This window comes from Fistularia commersonii, chromosome 9, assembly GCF_037954325.1.
Source record: "Fistularia commersonii isolate RoL2024-O1a breed Wild chromosome 9, RoL_Fcom_v1.0, whole genome shotgun sequence".
NCBI lineage: Eukaryota > Metazoa > Chordata > Actinopteri > Syngnathiformes > Fistulariidae > Fistularia > Fistularia commersonii.
The window spans coordinates 1,921,856-1,942,527 of record NC_141292.1 but is presented as its reverse complement, the minus strand read 5'-3'; the positions used below and the strand labels follow the sequence as shown (position 1 = coordinate 1,942,527).

Here is a 20,672-nt window from a genome sequence, read left to right as displayed (position 1 = left end):
CTGATGTTTTATCCTGCACTCACGCCGCACATCCTCCGTTTTAATCCATAAGCTCTTAAGGTGGCCATAACTGTCCGGCCCATGTCAGTACGAGAGTGAAACCAGTAAATGTTAAAAATGATGTGCCTCCACGCCCACACACACACACACACACACACACACACGCTTAATATCAAGAAGTGAAGCGCGCACACACACATGGGGTAAGAGCAATATCCAGCATCAATTAAAGATGGAGATGTAGGAAGCAGTCGTTTTAATGTTTGCCCGGAGAAGCCTGAGTAAGCGGAGGCGCCGAATCGATAGCATTAGAAAACATATTTTCTTTGTAAATATTTCATTCGAATAACCAATTTGGTCGGAAATAAAAAAAAAGGACGCGGGGAGGGTACGACTCCCCGGCTCTTAATTATACAAATATGAAAATCACCCTTCACTTTCCCCCATGGTAATCCGGCTAACGGAGACCGAAGGAGGCCTCGTAGCGTCCCCTTCCCCTTCTTCTTCTTCTTTTTTCTGCCTTCCAGCGGTTTGCGGCTCAACTCGAATGCGCCCTCTGATATTATTTATTCAAAGTCTCCATAACCTTCCGTCTACCTTGAAGTCCCAGAACGCTGCCCCGACACCTCATCGTCACTTTGGCTCAAAGAGGGGAAACCCGAGCTGATGCCAGCTGTAGGCGAGCTGCCCGCTGTCCTCGCGGTGACGGCAACATCCCCGGATCCCTTCGCCCCCCCCCTTCCCCCTCCCCGTACGAGGTCGTCTGGACCGGATGGCGGTGGAAGAAGTGTCCGCGGTGCAGTGCCGCGGGGCGGGGAAGAGGAAACACGCCAAGGTGGGGAGTCGAGATGTTGGGGGGGGGCGGGAGGGGACGCCGCGACTCACGGCGCAGTTGACCTATCGCGTTCACCCTCGGGGTGTGAATGAGTGTGCGGTTTGGGGAGTGGGAAAGGGGGTGTGTTTGGCCGTCTCCACTGTGGTGGAAGTAACCCCTCGGATGGGGCGAGAAAGGGGAGGGGAGCGAAGGGACATCGGGAAAAGGACAGCGGAGGATCATTAAGATTATTGCCGTGGAGTATGTCGGAGGAGGGGGTCGTCCACGACGTGATACTGTCAGTGCCTCGAGCCTTTGGCCAACTTCCGAACGCAGGAGGAATTGGAGGGAAGGGGGGGGGCGACTTATCTAAGCCCTTTGACATCTTACAAGATGGCGCAAGGAGGAAAACCGAGTGCCTTAACTCTTCCCTCCTCGCAGGGCCAAGCTGGAGCTTCGCTTGTGCCGTCACTAGCTTCCTGTTTTGTACCAACATTTGCTTCCTGTCTTGTGTTATCTCTAGTCTCTCCAATCTTGTGCCTCTGCTTGCTTTCCTTGTAGCTCCACAAGATTTCTGTCTTGTACCACTGCTAGCTTCCCATCTTGTACCTCAGCTAGCTTTCCTTGTACCCCCGATAGCTCCCTGTCTTGTACCTTCACTAGCTTCCCATGTTGTACCTCCACTGGCTTCCTCTCTTCTAGCTCCATCAACTTTCACTCTTTTACCTCCAATAGCTTCTCATGTTGTACCTTCACCAGCTTCCTGTCTTGTACCTTCACTAGCTTCCCATGTGGCACCGACACTAGCTTCCTGTGTTGTAGCTCCACTAGCTTCCTCTCTTGTACCGACACTAGTTTACCATGTTGTAGCTACACTAGCTTCCTCTTTTGTACCTCCACTAACTTCCCATCTTGTACCCCAACTAACTTTCTGTCTTGTCCCTCCCTGTTCCCACGACCCTTCCTTCCACAGTATGCTCGTGCGTCGTCACTTCGAGATCACCTGCTACACAAGCACGGCTCCGCACGTCGCAGGGGGGTTTGAAAACTCCATCAACTTCCTCTCTTGTACCTCCTCTAGCTTCCCATGTTGTACCTCCACCAGCTTCCTGTCTTGCATCCCACTAGCTTCACATGTTGATCCTCCACTAGCTTCCCGTCTTGTACCTCCTCTAGCATCCCATGTTGCACCGACACTAGCTTCCTGTGTTGTATCTCCATCGGCTTCCTCTCTTGTACCTACACTAGATTTCTGCGTTGTAGCTCCACTAGGTTCCCTTGTTGTAGCTTCCTCTCTTGTAGCTCCATCAACTTTCCCTCTTTTGCCTCCAATAGCTTCCCCTGTTGTTCCTTCACCTGCTTCCTGTCTTGTACCTCCACTAGCTTCCCATGTTGCACCGACACTTGCTTCCCGTGTTGTAGCTCCACTAGCTTCCTCTCTTGTACCGACACTTGCTTCCCATGTTGCACCGGCACTAGTTTACCATGTTGTAGCTACACTAACTTCCTCTCTTGTACCCCCACTAACTTCCCATCTTGTACCCCCACTAACTTTCTGTCTTGTCCCTCCTTGTTCCCACGACCCTTCCTTCCACGGTATGCTCGTGCGTCGTCACTTCGAGATCACCTGCTACACAAGCACGGCTTCGAGCCGCGCAGGGGGGATTGAAAACTCCATCAACTTCCTCTCTTGTACCTCCACTAGCTTCCCATGTTGTTCCTCCACTAGCTCCCCATGAGATCACCTGCTCCACGAGCACGGCTCCGCGCAGCCAAACAGGGGATTGAAAATCGCCGCTCGTTGACTTAACGCGCCGACCTTTGACCAGCTCCCGCCGCGCCGCCGCGGACCTTTCTCTTGTTAGATTTTTATTGGGTCAAGGGTTGACAGTCAATCCATCCACGTCCAGGGAGGCTTGTTTATGGATGCAAGGAGACGACAAGAAGCGGATCTTCCATCAGATTTACGGTATGATCGCTCTCCGGTCGCCCCGTTCCCTTCCCGCCGCCGGGTCACCCGGCTGACTCAGCAGCGCGCCGTCTCGCGGTTCTCCGCATCGGACAGATGCGAAACCCCGCCCCCAGTCGTCCCCCCCGGGGGTCGCGTTGACATCATTTCCAGTTCCCGCTTTCCCGTTAAAGATCTAACGCGGCGGCGGCGGAGACTCACGGAAGAATCCACCTGTTGTTGATTCCCCGCTCCTCCGCGTGACGCCAAATTACGGCGGGAGATGGTCGCGTCCCGGCGGAGCGAATTCCTCCGCAACAATTAGGCCCGTGTTGCTCACCGTCGCCGGGAGGGGGAACGCGCTCTGCTCGCCGCGGGTACGAGCGGCGTTTGAAAGGGGATTAATACCACAATTTGAAGCGGAAAATGTTCTTTTACAATCAATTCCCGAAAAGCCCCTGATCCTGTTAAATATCAAACCGCGGATTTGGAAACGCATATTTAGGGAAACCAAACATTGTTTTCATGCGCAATCCTTTCTAATAAGATCCCCTTTTGATCCACTCAGAATAATCCAGGGAGACTTAAAGAGTACAGGTTGCCTGCATTAATAAATGAAATTGAAATAACAAAAAAACAGCGCAGGGGAAGGAAGGCCGGATGGACGGCGGGAGCGCAGACGTTGTTTAGGTTCCTTTGCAAAACGGGCATGAAAACGTCCAAATCCTGGTTTCTGACGCGGAACTCGCCGTGACGTGTTTAGCGGAAAGTCAGATTCAAGTCAGATTTTATTTACGTGGCACCAAATCACAACACTGTCGACTCCTGACAGCTTCCATGTAGAGCAGGCCTGGACCGCCGGGCGTTGAGATGATCCACAGAAGCCTGGAGAAGAACCAAACGCTGCCTTCTACCGGCGCAAAAACCTCGGGTAGATACCAGCATGGTATCTGTCTTGACCGGTCCTGGTAGAAGGTAGCAGATCAGGCCGGAGAACCTGCGACAGGAGAACGTCCAGGGACTCAGAAGAAGAAGGTCTATCTGTCAAAACCAAAATGGTGACCTCTTCCTCTCCTTCGGGCTGCTCCACAACCGATCTTCTAACCTTCTCCTGTCACACCAACCAACTTCCCGGCTTTCCATCCATAAACCTCCTCTCTGGTCTTCTTCCAGACCTCCTGCCTGGTGGTTCCACCCTCACCGTCCACCTCCGAACCATCTCAATCTGACTTTATCTCAGGAACATCTATCAGGCACCGTCCCTTCCTCCTCGCTCCAAAAGACGAACTTCTCCATCTTCACCTCTGCCTCCTAGCTTGTCCTCATGGTCTCCAAACCAGATCACCACCGACTCTTTTCCCCACCGTTCCAGCCTGCTCACGTACGTTTCCTCACCTCTTCTCCACCTTCTTCTCTGCTCTGGACCAGATGTCTATCATCCTAGAGTAACTAACCATTCACATCTGTTTACATCCGCCAGCCCGCCTTCCTCCGTCGGTCTGGTGGACGCCGAGGAGACATCATCTCCGCCGCTTCCTTGGATGACAACAACTAGCAGCCCCGCTAGTTAGCGCATGAAGCTAACGTGTACAACAACAAAAAAAAAACAGGCATGCGCTGAGATAATGCTAAATTAGCATGTGCGCGGTTACATGTGGGATTGCCTCTGTGGCTCTCTCTCTCACACACACACACACACACACACACACACACACACACACACACACTCGGAGGTTATGGAGAAGACGGCACACCATCCCCGTATTAATTTTTCATAACATCATGCTCAATACAAAATGCAATAAGTGTTTCTTGTAAGACGACTCCCGGGCACTTATAGCACTTGAGCGTGCAGCGAGGTTCTCCTCTGAGGTCCGGACTACGTGTTTGTCCGACTTACTTTGTCTCCGGGAGGATGACATCCGATGCTAACGATGCTTCGGGGCCGGAGGAGTGGCGAGGAGACGGGATTGTTTATGGTCAAATTTCAACATCGCGCTCATTCATTGGTTCATCGGCTCATTCGTTCAGTCAAAAGCGCGGCGCAGTCTGGGGTTCCTCTGGGTTCCTCCCATACTCCAAAAATATTCAGGAGGAGACCCCGAACTGTCCAGATGTGTGAATGACAGGGTGAATGGTCGTATGATTCTTTATAAGTGAATGAGAGGGTGAATGGTTGTATGTCCCTATATGACATGTGAATGCCAGAGTGAATGGTCACATGTCTCTAAAGGACGTGAACGAGAGCATGAATGGCTGCATGTCTGGATATAATACAGGACTTAGAGGCCGAATAGTTGTATGTCCCGATATGACTTGTGAATGAGAGAGTGAATGGCTGCATGTCCCGATATGACTTGTGAATGAGAGAGTGAATGGTTGTAAGTCTTTATGTGGCCCTTTGATCGACCGGTCCAGGGTGAGCCCTGCCTCTTGACCCGACCCTGAATGCAGGAGAAGCTGTAAAGATCATTAAATGAATGAATGAATGGATATTCCGTAATCAACCCAACCTCCATAATAACATGCCCATCTTCCATCCAGCTGCCGAGTCACACTCACTTGTTCCCCGAGAGTTCGTCCAATCCGGCGTGGCCTCGCTTGAAGTCCCCGCAGAGGAATCCTCGACGCGGCACCGGAAACAGGAAGTGCTTCGTTAGAAGGAAAACTCCTTCCTGCCGAGCGCGACGACTACTTCCTGTCCCTCCGTCGTTCCCTTCTCGGGTTCATCCGGACTCAAACTTCCCATCCGGAGGCCGATGTGCTGTTAGGAGTCGGCCGTCCTGACGGAGTCGTGCCGATACGCTCCCGGAGGTGGGATGATGGGATTTTGAATCCTTGCATTACGAAATGAATCGTGCTAATTAATTAATCTGGATTAGCGTGTTCACTCTGACAGCTCCGTACATCAAAAAATCCCGCACAGCAGTTACAGAGGGGTGTGTTTTTACAGGCCGTCCCGCCGACGGACGGGAAGTATTTGTTTTTGCGAGTACTTCGATCTACAAAGAAGAAAAAAAAAAAAAAGAAATAAACAAAGAGTCCCGCTTTGTCAGTTTGATTTCCTGCATTCCAGCGCTAACAAAGACCCCCCCCCCCCCCCCCCCCGTCCACCCACCGCCCACGCACCTTCTCGTAACCGACGTCCTCTTTACAATTAGCTTTCTGGATAATTGGCCTCAGAATTTGCCCAGGTCAGCTCGACGTTTGGGGAGGCCTTGAGAGAAAGGAGGACATTGACATGCAAATGATTGTCTTGAACTTTATTGAGCGGCTACATTTAAGTTAATTTGCTGTTGGGAGTGGCTAATGGAAGTAGCCTCCTCCAGTAATTCTTGAGGAGTCAATCCACCTGATTTAGAGGAAGCCAACACATAGATCTCTTGATTGACAGGTCTGTTACTTTGCATGTGACATAACGGACGGATTGGGGGGGGTGGGGGGGGTCTCTCGGGGGTGGGGGTTCACCCTGCATCGGGTCCAGATGACTTTACCCGCAGTATGTTTCAGATGTCGGGGTTAACATGTTAGGAGAGGCAGTCAAGTATTGTTTTAAAGCCTTCAGGGTGAATCATAAATGTTGCACCGGAGGGGGGGGGGGCTCATGAAAAATGCAGCATAACCCCCCTCCGACCCCCCCGCCGCCGCCCGCCGCCCTCCTCCGCTCTTCACTCCCTCCGCCCCACCCCGGCTAAAACAGAACACTGATGGGCCTTTGGGAGTGAAGCGTGTTAGCGTGTTAGCGTAGCATCATGCTATGTTTACAGCTGTGACAGGAAAAGGGGCTTCACTGGAAATGGGGGGGGGGAGGGGAGTAGAATTCATTACAGTGTGTTAAGATTTTTGTTTTTGGTGCATTTTATGGGGGGGTGAGCATACATGTTCTTTGCGACCATCCCTACTCTGGACATGTAGCTGCTGAGTCTAGCATCTGCTGTCGCTCCGATGGGCTCGTAAATCACGGGGCTCGGCGAGGAACATCTACATTTTGGCCGGGAGAAGTCCGCCGTTAGCTAACGGCGGGGTTCGCTCGCGGTCCCTTACTGCCCGAGGGAAAACCAAAAGGTCACCCCGGGTGGAGGCTAGTTCCTGGAACCAAAGTCCGGGAACGTTCTCAAGTCTGCGTTCTTAGATCTTTCCCGCCCTGCGAGCGCCAACTACCGTTACGTTTCCCGGCCAACAGCTGTCTGGATCCCGGGCCGGTTTGTGATTTGTGGAGCGGAGCCTTCCTCCCGAAGGAGAACGGCGTGAATCTTCACACGGTGACATGAGTATGTGGTATCGGGGCATAATGGGGCAGGTAAAATCTGGTTGTTATTACGATCATTATTCCAAAATAAATAAAAAGACGCCCTCGGACGGCGAACGGGGTCAGTCGGGGTTTATCGCGGCCAGACGTTCCTCCTTCTCGGCCCGGCTGGACGTTCCAAGATCCCGTCCGCTAGCGTGATCGACGGCGGCTTAAAGGGTCCGATCGCATCGCCGGAGATGAGTAGCCCTAAAGCGCACGTATCCCCTGGATGTAAATACAACACCGCCGGCCCTCCGGTGCTGTCGGGAGTCCAGAGTGTCGCGTCGGTTTCCGCGGTCGGCGCCCTTCGTCGGGATGTGACGGCTCCGCGCCGGCGCTTCTGGACGAGTTTAGTCGCGGGGGAAGCTCCCCGGTTGAGTTTGTGGAAAAGAAATTAAGGGGGACCCGCACGGGACTCGCGGAGATACATCCATTTGCAATTTCCTGGCGCCGTCGAATCCGGCCGCCGTTTGAATGAATTCATCTCTCCCCTTCCTGGAGCCAACGCTCCTCCGAGGAACACGCCGGCGGAGTCCTACGAGCTCCTGATTCGCGGTAATCAAAGGCAAATGGCGAGGGGACGTAGCCCTCTCGCATTATGTTCGGACAAAATAAAACAAAACGCCGCGATTAGGGAACATCTGCTACTCCGAGTACGGGCGGGAGGGTCGAGGGGGGGTGTTTTGGGCGCCGGCGGTTCCCTCGCCGAATGTCTCCGGAGGCGAACGAGCCAGTAGAACACAGGGATTCCGCAGAAACCACTTCAACGGCGATGCCAGCGCCATGACACTCTGTTTGTTTACGCATAGCCAGGCAACACTGGCGCGAATCCTCGCCGTTTTGGGCGGCCTCTTTCACCCGGTCGGCTTCGGAGGCCATTGATCCGCGGCCGCCGCTCCCCCTTCTTCTTCTTCTTCTTCTTCTTCTTCTTCTTCTGGAGAAAAAAAAAAACAAACTCCCGCCTCGGAAAAACGACGGCGGCGCCGACCCGTCTTCGGTTTCTCTTTGGAAACGAAGCCTTTCGTGAGTTTACCTGACTTAGCACGTGCGTGTGTGTGTTTTCTTGCACACCCATGTGTAGGATTCAGTGTGTGTGCGTCTGCCCTTTTATTATAGATGTGTGTGTGTGTGTGTGTGTGTGTGTGTGAAGGGCTCGGCAGAGGAGCTAAAAGTAAAGCGTCAGGCCATAATTGGGTTAGGTGGGCCGGTGATGGATTAAAGCGTGGCCGAGGAGACGCTGCAGCAACATTAGGGTGTCTGAGATGTCAGGGGCAAAGCGCTCTCATTAATCGCCCGGCCCATTAGCTGTATTAGCAGCTCAGAGTCGCCGAGCACTTTGAGATCTTCTCGCCGCCGCCGTCCTCCCTTTTCCCTTCCGGTGACGGCTCCCGGGCGTCCGGCTTCGGGACACTCGTGCTAACTTCCCGCCCCCTGCTACCGTAGCTACGTAGCATGAGGTTGTTCCTTGAGGTTGGGGACTTTGGCTCCCGGCGTCCGGACCTTCTGATCGTCCCCGTGGAGATTTATCTCAGGGTGGAGGTCACCAAAACCGTTCTCCTTACGTCTCGATGCAACGAAAACATTGTGATTTGTGTGAGAGGAGTGAAAAGAAGAATCCACTCGCGCGTACCATAATTCAGCGGCGAGAAGCTCGGAGGTGTTTTTCTTTTCCCAGATGAGCTTGGACGTCGGCGAGTTTGCCGTCGGGAGCCGGAGATTCATGGCCGGAGGAGCGGGAGCCAGGGGGCGGAGTCCAGAACTCGCCGTGACGACTCACGCTAGCTGATAAAAAATGGGAAAAAAAAAAAAAAAACATCGAGCGGCTATTTAGCTGAAGCTAAACCCGAAAAAGGGGCAGCGGGGGGGTCGGGGAGGTGCCCGTCCTTTCACAAGGATCTCTTTCTCACGGCGGGCGCGAGGGCGGCGGGCTGTCACTGGATCGCGGCCTCCACGGAGCGCCATTTCCCATGAGCGTCCTCCGGCTACCTGATCCGCGGCGAAGAAATAGCGGACCCCCCTTCCTCATTGTTCCCGGTGACTCGCATGCGAATGCGGCGGCGGGGCTACAGGTATCCGTTTGTCCCGCTAGCGCCCCTGTTCACATGGACGCCGTTGTCCGCCGGCTCGTATTAGCTTTCCCCAGTGGGAGCGTTCTAATTAGGTAATTGACTGATGCATAAAGCAGGTGCGTGTATCCGTTACAGCCGGGCCCGACCTGTCCGTTATTAACCGCTGACCCTCCCCGCCGCTCGTGCCAAAGCTCGCCACGAAGGGGAGAAAGTAGCCCGGGAGCTGAGGCGCCGGTAATTACGCTCCCCCCTCCCCCCCCCCGCCGCCGTTACCGGAACCCGACCCGGCGTTTTTTTCTTCCCCGCCGATTAGCGACGCGGGCTTTATTTGCGGGGCGAACAAAAAGGAGCCTTCTGGTGAACAAATTGTCCCAGCTTTGGTTGGCGGCGTTCGGTGGCGGGGAGGTGGAAGCGGCATCCCGAGCGACAGCTCGCAAAATGTTTGGTACGGGGCGGCGGCGAGCGAAACCGGAGCTACGCTCGGCCCCGAAAGGAAGGGGGACGCTTCGACGGGCAGCACTTCATCCTGACACTTTGACACCGGTGAAATATATAAGGTATCGGGTTGCGGCCGGGGGGCCGCCGCCCCGCGGTATTCACATCAGGAGACCCAACGATCGGGGTATGGATTGATAGCGGAGACAAGAATTGATTAAAAGTGTGCGCCGGGTCGGGGGCGAAGGAGGGGGGTTGCATTTCGCGCGTGAGCGCCGGACAGCAGCTGCAAAACATGACCCGGGCCGGTCCATTTTAATCCGGCGAGATACACATTTCATTTCCAAGCGTGTAGGTTACGGAGGCCGGCGGCTGCAAACAGCGGAGGACCAACGCCATCCGGACTCGGGGGCGGGGGGGCGGACTTGGACCCCGGCCAGCCCGTAAAGTGGTGCCATGAAACGCCATAAATAGAATCAAATTCTTAAATGGCTTTGTCAATCTTTTAAACTTTTTGTTTGGTCTTCTGGAGTCAAGATGGAGGACCGGCGGCCGAAGGCGCTCCCGATCGAGGACGAGGAGCGCCGACGAGTCGATCCGGATGGACTCGTTCGCAGCACATCGGCCTCCGGATGGGAAGTTGGAAGGAACTCGAGACGGGACGGCGCAGAGAGAGGAAGTAGTCGTCCGATCTCGGAGGGATGGAGTTTTCCTTCCAACGAAGCGCTTCCTTTCGACAGAGGCCGCGTCGGATTGGACAAAACCTCTCCTTCAAACATCAAGACAATTAAGAGTCTCTAGTGGACCTCTTTCGGGCTGTGGAGGAACCCGGAGGAACCCGACGCAGACACGAGAAGAACATGGAGACTCCGCGCAGAAAGGAGTCCAACGACGGACCTTCTTGCTGCAAGGCGGACATGCAAACCCATCGCTGCTGGATTACTGCGTGTCAGTAGTTCCACTCATAAAACATACAGTTGCTAAATATTCCCAAGGCTCCTCCCTGAGGATGTTTTCCACTTCCTGTCTGTCTAAACTATTACTTCCTGTCAGCCGACAGCGCTGTATTCTGTAAAACGATATCCAAGAAATCGACCCGAGGCTGTTTGCTCTAAAAACAAAAGGACCGGCGAGGAAGAGCAACCACGTCCAACTCACGTCCTTCCTCGACGAACCTCCCGCTAGATTAAAGGCCTCTTGTTTGGACTGGGCTCAGAGTCATACCCGATGTGTATCCCAAACAATCCCTAATCTGATTGAGCCCTAATCTAATCCCATCCGGACAGATCACTGAGAGGGAGATCGCTCGCAAAACACCCTCCATCCGGGCCAGGGGTTCCATCTGTGGACCTTCATTCTGGTTACCAGAGAGGGCAACTCCAGAGGTAGTCGCTTCCATCAGGAAGGGACATGAAGTGACCTCCCGAGGAGAAGGGCTGGACCTGGGAGTACCCTTCCAAGGGCTGGACCTGGGAGTACCCTTCCAAGGGCTGGACCCAGGAGTACCCTTCCAAGGGCTGGACCTGGGAGTACCCTTCTTTCTAAGGGCTGGACCCAGGAGTACCCTTCCAAGGGCTGGACCCGGGAGTACCCTTCCAAGGGCTGGACCCGGGAGTACCCTTCCAAGGGCTGGACCTAGGAGTACCCTTCTGATACTCCCCAGTGGACATCTGCAGAGCTTTGCCCCCCCGCCGACATTAGAATCAATGTCATGCAGCATTAAAATGACCATTTTCAATCCTCTTTCTGCGCTAATCTACTCTCTTTTCTCTTTTCCGCCTGGGCGAGATGCGACGGGGCCGGCGCTCACCGTCGAACCTCTCGTCCCCCCCGATCCAATCACCGAGGGCTTACGGGGTTTACGAGATGTCGCCGGTCACACAGATGTGGTCGCTCAGGGCCGCCAATCTGATGGGATTGATCCTGATTACTGTTTTGCCCAAATGATTAAGCGACGCTGAATGTGCTTTACTTTGGCGAGCCCAAAAGTCGGTATGTAGCCCCGTGTGGCAGGTGTTTCTGAGATATGAATTTCTCCACCAGGACGCAGCCTGATAGTTTGGATTCATGGCTTAGGACAACATCTCCCAAATAATTGCGTCTGGATTTTGGTGAAACACACAAAATGCTTTCGGTTTCTGTGTACTCACATTTGCCCTTTGCTAGCATCTCGGTGACATCATTGTACTAAGCTAGGTGCGAGGGGGTCGACTAGCTACTTTCTATTCTCTCTCCTGATTGACATCATGTCAAGAGAAGATCAGTAGCACCTGGTTTTCTTTGTCTTACCTCTTGTTGAATCCCAAGGGGTTCCGGGTCCTTGGTCCTCCACTGGGCCTCCACCTGGTGGGACCTACCAGGAACACCTCCCCTGGGAGATTTCCAGGAGGTGTCCAGTTCCTCTGGATGTGGAGGAGCAGCAGCTCCATTCTGAGCACTTCCCGGTCCATCTCTAAGGGACAGCCCGGACACCATGTGAAGGAAACCCATTTCAGACACCTGTATCCATGATCTTCTTCTTTTTGTGACTACCAGCAGCTCCTGACCACGCGTCAGGCTGGGAAAATCCATGGACCGCAAAAACGTCTTCACCAAGACAGACTCGTGAAGAGTCTTTGTCAGCTGACGCTGCACCGACCCAGTTGTCCACCTGCCACTCCAGCCTCCCCTCACTCGGGAAGCCGAGATACTCGAACTCCTCCTCTTGGGGAAGGATCTCATCTCCGGCCAGGAAAAGGTACTCCATCTTTTCAGTAAGGGTTAACTTGGATTTGTGTCTGAAGGTGTCCAGTCGTCCGGGCCCTGGACAATCGTCCTCTCTCGTCCCTGGGGCTTCTTCAGTTCTGACCCAGGAGCGTTAGCATTAAGTGGAGTTGGTCCGAGCTAGCCTCATCCGTCTCCATGAATATTGATGAGCGTGTTTTTCTCGACAGCCTTCACTCCACTTGGCGACCACTTCATTGAGAATGACCGCGGCGCAACCTCTGCCGACACTTCACCGGTGTCTCCCTTGATGAGAAGAAGTGCTTTCAACTTCCGAGCAATCCGCCCCTGTCCCTCCTGAACCTGACCTTTGACCTCTTGGAACTCCCATGAACTCCCGTGAACTATCAGGACCTCCATTCAAAGTACGAGTGCTGTTCCTGGATGCGGGGCAGCAACCCTCCACAGATCCATCATCTTCCCACCAAAGTGGTAGCCCCGGGAACCGTCTACAAGGTAGCAGCCGCAGAGGATTAGCGAGACGGTCGAGGTATCAATCTCTGTTCCTCAGATCTAACCTGCAAAGGCCTCCAGCCAGGACGGTTCAGAGGTCATGCAGTCATTGCCACGGAGAGCAGGAGACACCTCCCTCCATGATTAAAACAATAAATCTGATTAGCCTTCCCCTTCTTCATTTTTACAAGGACTCGGCAATGCATGGGAGCCTTAAAATCCATCTTATTTCATTTCTCTCCCCAGGTGTGCCCATGCGGCATGTGAAACCCGATAGTAGATTAAAGTGCCAACCCCAGAGAGGAGAAATGCTTTTAGGAACCTTTAAAACTGTGTTTAACTGTGTGTTTTTAGTGCCCACTAAAACCAACACGCCGCGCCACATGGCCAGGACGGAGCGTCGCAGCATCCCAGAGAGTTGGGGGAGTCAGGGGGGTGTTGACGAGGAGGAGGGGCTTCAACAAGACACGCTACTCCGGTGCCCTTTTCTTGACACCCGGTCCGGACTGGGCGGATCTGACCGCTCGTCCGCCCGGACCACTATCCTCCTCAACGTCTATCAAAAGCAGGGAGGCGGAGTTTAAAAATTGAACGTCGAGGCCTCCAGGGTGAGAAGTGAACAGTTGTATGTCCCTGCATGATGTGGGAATGAGAGGGGCAGTAGTTGTATGTCCCTGTATGATGTGGGAATGAGAGGGGCAGCAGTTGTATGTTCCTGTATGACGTGGGAATGAGAGGGGCAGCAGTTGTATGTCCCTGTATGATGTGGGAATGAGAGGGGCAGCAGTTGTATGTCCCTGTATGATGTAGGAATGAGAGGGGCAGCAGTTGTATGTCCCTGTATGATGTGGGAATGAGAGGGGCAGTAGTTGTATGTCTCTTGAAGTGAACCCCACCTCTCGGCCAGTGACGGCCAGGATTGGCTACCATTCCCCCTGCGACCATAAGTGCAGGATAAGCAGTGTCGCTAACGAATGAATGAGTGGTTATCGCAAAAATTTTGTCTATGATTGGCAAGAGCAGGCGACCGATCCATAACATCCTGAGTCTGTCCTGTGCCTACAAGCTAAGTAGAAGAACAGCAAGAAAACGAGCCACGTAACTTGAAAATCAACGCGTTCTCTTTGCGGCTAGATTTTCCCGGGAGCGCGTCCTGATGCAGGGGCAACAGGAAATTGCAAGAAAATGTTTGAATATGAACGTCAAACATTCTGTTCTGTTGTTTCCTTTCTGTCTGGACATCGGTGACCCAAGTGGCATTCGAATTTCCTACAAGCACCGGCTTCTGATTCGATTTCAAACTGCCAGTTTAAGGCAAAAAAAAAAAAAAAAAAGGGAAAAGGGGGTCAATGGGGAGGGGGGATGCTGTTTCCTGTAAATAAAAGAAGAGTTAAATCTCGCTCTATTTCTCCCGGATGACCAGGCCACTGACGAGGCTCTTGACCTCTTCATACCTGCCCTCGTAAAGGCGGCCGCAGGGGGTCCCGACAAGTGAAGAAATGGAAGCCATGTGACCCAAGACAGTGCCTATAAATATGGCCGAGATCACAGGGACACTTAATGCAGGGGTGGGCAGGCTGCTTTTTAACCAGCGCGTCTACAACGTCTTAAAAAGGCTCCGTCGTGTCATATGAAACCAATAAAAGCCAAATACTTCCTCCCCGGCAGGGGGAGAGGCCTCCGAGACCGGCGCTATTCTCTCGGTGCCGTCCCGCCCTATTTTGTGCTTTAAAGGCACCGTCACGCTCGCCCTCCTTCCCGTCGCAGCTTTCGATTTCGCTCCCCCTTTCAGGAGACCTCATCCTCCCGATGACAATGATGGCGCCGATCGGCACTCCGTCCGCCGGCGGAGCTCACAGGGAGGAGCCAACGCTGTTGTTCTTACACCATAATGAGGCTTGCGCTGCTCCTGTGGACGCCTCCCTGTTGCAAACCCTCCCCACCATGAAACACAAACTCCTGTAAGATGTTCCACAGACGGGACCTCTCGGCTGCGTTCAAGTGTCCGCCGAGAGGACGTGGAGGATTACGGGGAATGTTTAGGGGGCCTCCGGGGACTTGTACTTCTGATTGCTCGGGGAACAGAAGTCCACTTTACAAACAATCGTACCCTTTTCTGCATCCGACATGTACACCTTTTGGCAAGTCATGCAATCATTCATTCAGTCTCTATACCTGCAGTAAAGGTCATGGGGGTGTGGGGGCGGAGCCTATCCCAGCTTTCATTGGGCGAGGGGGGGGGGGGGGGGGGTTCAACCTGGATCCATCACAGGGCCACTTCAAGAGACATACAACTACTGCCCCTCTCATTCGCACATCATACAGGGACATACAACTACTGCCCCTCTCATTCGCACATCATACAGGGACATACAACTACTGCCCCTCTCATTCGCACATCATACAGGGACATACAACTACTGCCCCCTCATTCGAACATGATACAGGGACATAGAACTACTGCCCCTCTCATTCGAACATCATACAGGAACATACAACTACTGCCCCCCCCCGCCCTCCCCATTCACACACCATCACATATAACCATTCACGCGTCTGGACGATGCAGGTTCTCCACTGAACCTCCTGTTTGGACTGCGGGAGGAAGCCGGACAACCTCGTGGAACCCCACGCAGACACAAGAGGACCTCCAATTGTGGACCTTCTTGCTCCGAGGCAGGGGCGCCATCCACTCCAAGCTCATCCAAACATCATCCCGACAACACCTCACGGGAGTGGGCGCGTCGTCACCGCGAAGTTTGGGACGGAATCGAAAAAGGAACGCGGCCACCTGACGCGCCTTTCCCTCGGTGAAGCGGTGAAGACCCCCACCCCGACACCGCCGCCTCATCGGGCCGCTAATGAACGGAGGAGGACGGCCGAGGAGGAGAGAAGAAGGAAAGAGGGAGGCGATTTCTGGAAATGATTACAGACTCATTTCCTTGTTTATCCTGCCTTTGAAAGGAGAAAGCCTCCCCCCCACCCTGCCCTCCATCGGCCCTCCACCCGACATGAACAGCACCCATCCTTAATCACCCCCCCAAAACACTCTTGTTTCGCTCTTTCAGCAAACGGTTTCCGCCACACACACACACACACACTCGTGAACAAGTCCGAATCGGACCCCCCTTTTCATATCGGGGCGGGAGTCCCGGTCCGCCCCGGCCCCTTGTCAGCTTCAAGTGGGCCGGCTGGCCCGGACCGGGGTTAATGGCTGGAAATCTCTAACTAACCTCTCCAACAGCTGTCTCCTGAGCCCCCCTGCACCCTCCACCTCCTCTTTTCTCATCTTCTCCTTTACTCCCCCCCCCCTTTTGGCCAACTCCCGAAATTTTTTCCAGAACCCCCCCCCCACCAACCCCCGACAAGTGGCTCAAGGCCGGAAGAAAACGAAAGGAGCGCGAGGGGAAAATAAGGCTCCCTCCCTCCTCCTTCGTCTTTCTCCAAAAAGAAGAATAAGCCCCCTCCATCTGACGTGTCTTTCATTTTGGAAGCGCCGGGTTCAAAGGCGGTGGGAGATTTGGGGGCCTTCGCCAGGAGGGGGTGGGGAGTTGGGGGGCTCCTCAGGCTAATGACAGCAAGGGAAGGATTCCGTGCCCCCCCCCCCCCCCCCCCCAAAAAAACCTCTAATCCGCGCAACGTCCACACGAGCCGCGGTAGTGGTTGTGGTGGTGGGGTTTTTGAAGTGGGTCGGAGTAGCGCTGGAGTGGGTGGGGGGGCGCCGGATGACCGCCGTGCCCCCCCACCCCCACCCCCCCGCCGCCGCCGCCAGGGGCGGGTGCAGGGGCGGGGGCTAGCCCGCTTAGCTTCCCGAACAAACACGTAAATGGAAGGTCAAACAATAATGGGCGCAATCATGAACGCAAGAATGTGTTAGCGCAGGCTAGCTTTCTTTTTTGGGGGGGGGGGGGCGCGGGGAGGGTCCAGTATCCGGAGGAGGGGCGCATTTATTTTTCAAATCAGGAAGAAGTCGGCAAGACCCGCAAGGGGGGCGGAGCCTAAGAGAGTTTATCCGATTTAAGGCGCTTTTAAGCGGCGCGTTTGGAAAAGGACTTCCCGTTTCTGGTTAGCATTTACTTGGTCGTCAGCTGCGGGCAGACAGCTGACGACATGTCATTTCCTGTTTTCCCCTATCGCCATGACGATGGTTGATTCATGGAGGTGGTGGAGGGGGGGGGGGGGGGGTGACACACTCCTGGAGCGCACGTGCCTGGACGCGCATGGATGCGCACGAGGCTTTGCAGAACGTGCGCGCGCGGGCCGTGACGGTCCGGTGAGGAAGATCCCAGCCGACGTGCCCCGAAAGAAAAGAGTTGTTGTTCCCCTCCATCACACCTACCTGTTTTTTCACACATGGCTTCTTCCTCTCTTCCCTCCCTTCTTCTTCTTCTTCTTCTTCTTCTTCTTCCCTTCTTCCTCGGCAGCGGCGGCAGCAGGGATTTCGGCGCCGCGGGAGTTCCCGCTCCCCCCTTCCTCCTCCTCACAGTGCCACCCTCTTCCCACCTGCAAAACACAAACAAACCCTCCCTCCTTCATCCGTCCTCAGACAAAGACCCTCTTCCTCCTCTTCCCCCCTCCCGCACTGTCAGTCCTGTCCAGCTTTTCACTTGCAATTAGCGGCGGCGGGCTTCGCACTCGTCAACTGTCGCGAGTTTAGCACCCAGTCATGAAGGCGGGGGGAGGTGGGGGTTGGTGGTGACGGATCAAGCTAAGGCGCCCTGACACCGCTGGTGTGAAAGAAGATTCTAATTCTGGATAATTAGCTGACGAGAGCAAGTGGGAGGGGGCGGCGAGGAGCGATGGAGGAGGGGGGGGGGGGCATTGAGGCGAAGTGGCAGTGCGTCGTAAGCACTTTTTGTCAACTCGCCGTTGGTCTGGATTCGCCCGAGCTGTCGCTCCGTCACCCGTCTGTCGGGCTGCCAGCGCCCGTCTCCCCTTCACCTGACCTCGTTTGGACGCCGGCGAGGGCGAGGGGGAAGCCGCGCCGTCATTCGCGGTCTCACACCCAGGCCATCCCTGGCAATTTCCGGTTTGTACCACCCGGGTGCCGCTTCCAAACAGCTCCCACTTGGAGGTGGAGGCGACCGTGGGAAACTCTAAGCTGCGGTATGCATCCCCGGCCAGTAGTCGGCGCTGTGATCGGAACTACAAGGAGGGTCACTTCAAGGAGAAAGTAGACTGGGAGTCACGCAAGTCCAAGGTACTCTGGAGTACCCGGGAGTGCTCCAGAGTACTCCAGAGAATTTGGGAGTACTCCATAGTGCTACGACTCGTCCGGGGCCCCACCTCGGATCCACGGTCGGTTGTGATTGTTAGATCACATCGCAAATGTGTGTGGAGACGGTTCCCGTCCGAACGTCAGCGATGGCAAGCATCGGACAATATGTACTGCTTGGAGACCCGGAACTAAAAGGAGGGTCACTTCAAGGAGAAAGTAGACTGGGAGTCATGCAAGTCCAAGGTACTCTTGAGTACTCAGGAGTACTCCATAGTACTCCAGAGAATGTTGGAGTACTCCATAGTACTCCAGAGAATTTGGAAGTGCTCAATAATACTCTGGAGTACTCCAAAGTACCCTGGAGTACTATAGAGTACCATGGAGTCGGCCATTGATGTTCTGGTTGCACATGCCCGGGCACTTCCTGCTCACCAGAGTGACTGCAAGCAATACTGTGGTGTACTCTGGAGTCGGCCATTGTCGTTGCGGTCGACCCGCCCGCTCATGACAACCGACGGCCATCTATGCGCGAGTACCCGCTTTCGGAGCGTTTTCCCACCGTCTCCATGGAGACTGATGCGTTTTCTGGAATTCCATTTTGTTCTGTTTTTCAGGCACCACAAAACCACCGTTACCGTGTCATCAGGCGGCCGGAGCGCCACTGAAGTCTTGTTTCGATGGCGGTGGACCGGGTGAGTCATCACACACACACACACATGTGCACACACACTCACGTTCCATCCCTACGGGCTCTCTTTAAACAAATCCGACACACTAGTGGTGCTATTTAGCTGATGCTAAGGAAGTTAGCATTTCCTTTTATCCAGTGGCTGCTGGTCATGTGCTGCCCTACATTATCTACGATACTATTAAAGTGACACGCGCGCCCTGCAGCTGCAGCATCATCATCATCATCATCATCTTCTTCAGCACGAAGCAAAAGTGCACGCTCTCCGAACAGCGCTGTCTGTAGCGTCAACCGCTAACCGTTTTTTTTTTTTCCCCCCCGCGAGGCCTCCGCGCGACTCCAGGCGTCGGCTTCGCTTAATTGGCCTGTTGTCGTTCATCAATTATTCATTTTAAAGAGAAAATAAGAGGAGCAGCTTTCAAACTACGCTTTCTGAGATGGGAAACGGCGGCGGCGGCGGCGGCGGCGGGGATTCAGGAACAAAGAAAAGCCCCGATCCTTTCTCGTAGGTTTGTATTCACTCACTCCGAACGCAGACGAACGACCCGCTCTTAAAATCAACCGCGAGGAAGGACGACCTTGTTGTTCCCCGGCAGCGCTTTGTCTCCAGGAAGTAGACGGGTATCGTGGTCGGACCAAGCCAATACGCGACTCCTATCGACGGCGGTCCGTCAAGGCTAATGGTGCGCTTACATGAGAAACATGTACACGCCCAACAATGCATTTCTAAAAGCTACAGCCCACACACACACACACACACACACACACATGTGTGGATTCACCGACACGCAATGGGGTTGCAGGGACGGACTATTTCCTGGAGGAGCGCAGGCCTAACGCGAGGTGACACCCGCGATGTCAGATCCTTCGCGCCACCGGCTGGGTAGTTAACGGCCATTAGAGGCAACGCGGGGGGCTCTGATTGGTCCAGGACACGTGTCAAACTCGAGGCCCGCGGGCCAAATGTGGCCCGCCACATCTTCTTACGTGGCCCACCAGAACGTCTTAAAAGGTCTTAAAATAAATAAGTCAAACACGTGCACTGACCAAAAACTGCACTTCCCACTGTTCTGCCTGCCAGTTTCTTCTCACCTTAGTGTCTCTTTTTCCTAAATTTTCTACTTTTTTTTTTTAATTCTATTTAATTCTTCTTGCTTTAGTAACAATTTCGTTAAGAATTTTTTTTTACAACAATTTCCTTCGGGATAAATGAAGTTGTTATTATTATTCATGCCGATCATGCCATGAGATCGCAGTGTAGCCACATCAATGCCACTTTCAGCAAGTGGAATTGAGAAATACAAATAATCCCTAAATGTCCAGGAAGGGAAATGTCGCTGCAGATGGAAGGATGTTTCATGAAAATACATGTTTGTGCTTCAAGGAGAGGAAGCGGTATGTCTTTTGTGTTATGACGCAGCGTCGGTTGTCAAAGAGTACAATCTACGGCGACGGTTTCACACCGGGAGCTAAGCATGCTACTGTTAGCATCCCAGAAAAACAACAAATTGCCCAAGAATTAAAAGCCAAACTACGATGTCGGCAGAATGTGTTCACGAAAGCCGCATCCTAAAACACAGCGGCGGTGAAGCTAGCTTTAAAACGAGTAAAAATATAGGAGTTGAACCAAAAAACTGAAAAAAGAAATCCCAAACCCCCCAAAAAATACCAAATTTTTTTGGCATCAAAGGCTATATCTCATCATGTTTCTTTCTTTTAAAAACATGTTTTAAAAACCTTTATGCATTAGATGCCATCATTTTCAGCATCAATTCGGAGATGACGTTTCCATATTGAGAAAAATGGTAAAAAAAAATTGGGCTTCAAGGAGAAAAAAAAACGGTATGTCTTTTGTCTTTTGGAGCTAAGTATGCTAAAGTTAGCCTTCCAGAACACAACAAAACTATTCAAGAATTAAAAGGATTTGAATGATGAATAAATTAAATAAATAGTTTCTTCTGTTTTTTACTTGTGAAGCGTCTTTGAGTGTCAT

The 20,672-nt window shown here is 53.5% G+C and overlaps 1 long non-coding RNA gene across 3 annotated transcripts in view; it reads right to left on the bottom strand.

Annotated features, from left to right (window-relative positions):
* LOC147230910 (uncharacterized) overlaps positions 1-20,672 on the bottom strand; it is a 76,688-nt gene that overhangs the window by 27,431 nt on the left and 28,585 nt on the right. Inside the window, exons 2-3 of one of the 3 annotated variants that reach the window (XR_015106561.1) lie at positions 17,113-17,276; positions 8,684-8,835 (exon numbers count right to left, since the gene is read on the bottom strand). This is a non-coding gene — a long non-coding RNA (uncharacterized LOC147230910). The remainder of the gene's footprint in view (positions 1-8,683; positions 8,836-17,112; positions 17,277-20,672) is intronic. The other 2 variants (XR_015106563.1, XR_015106562.1) reach the window with 2 other exon arrangements.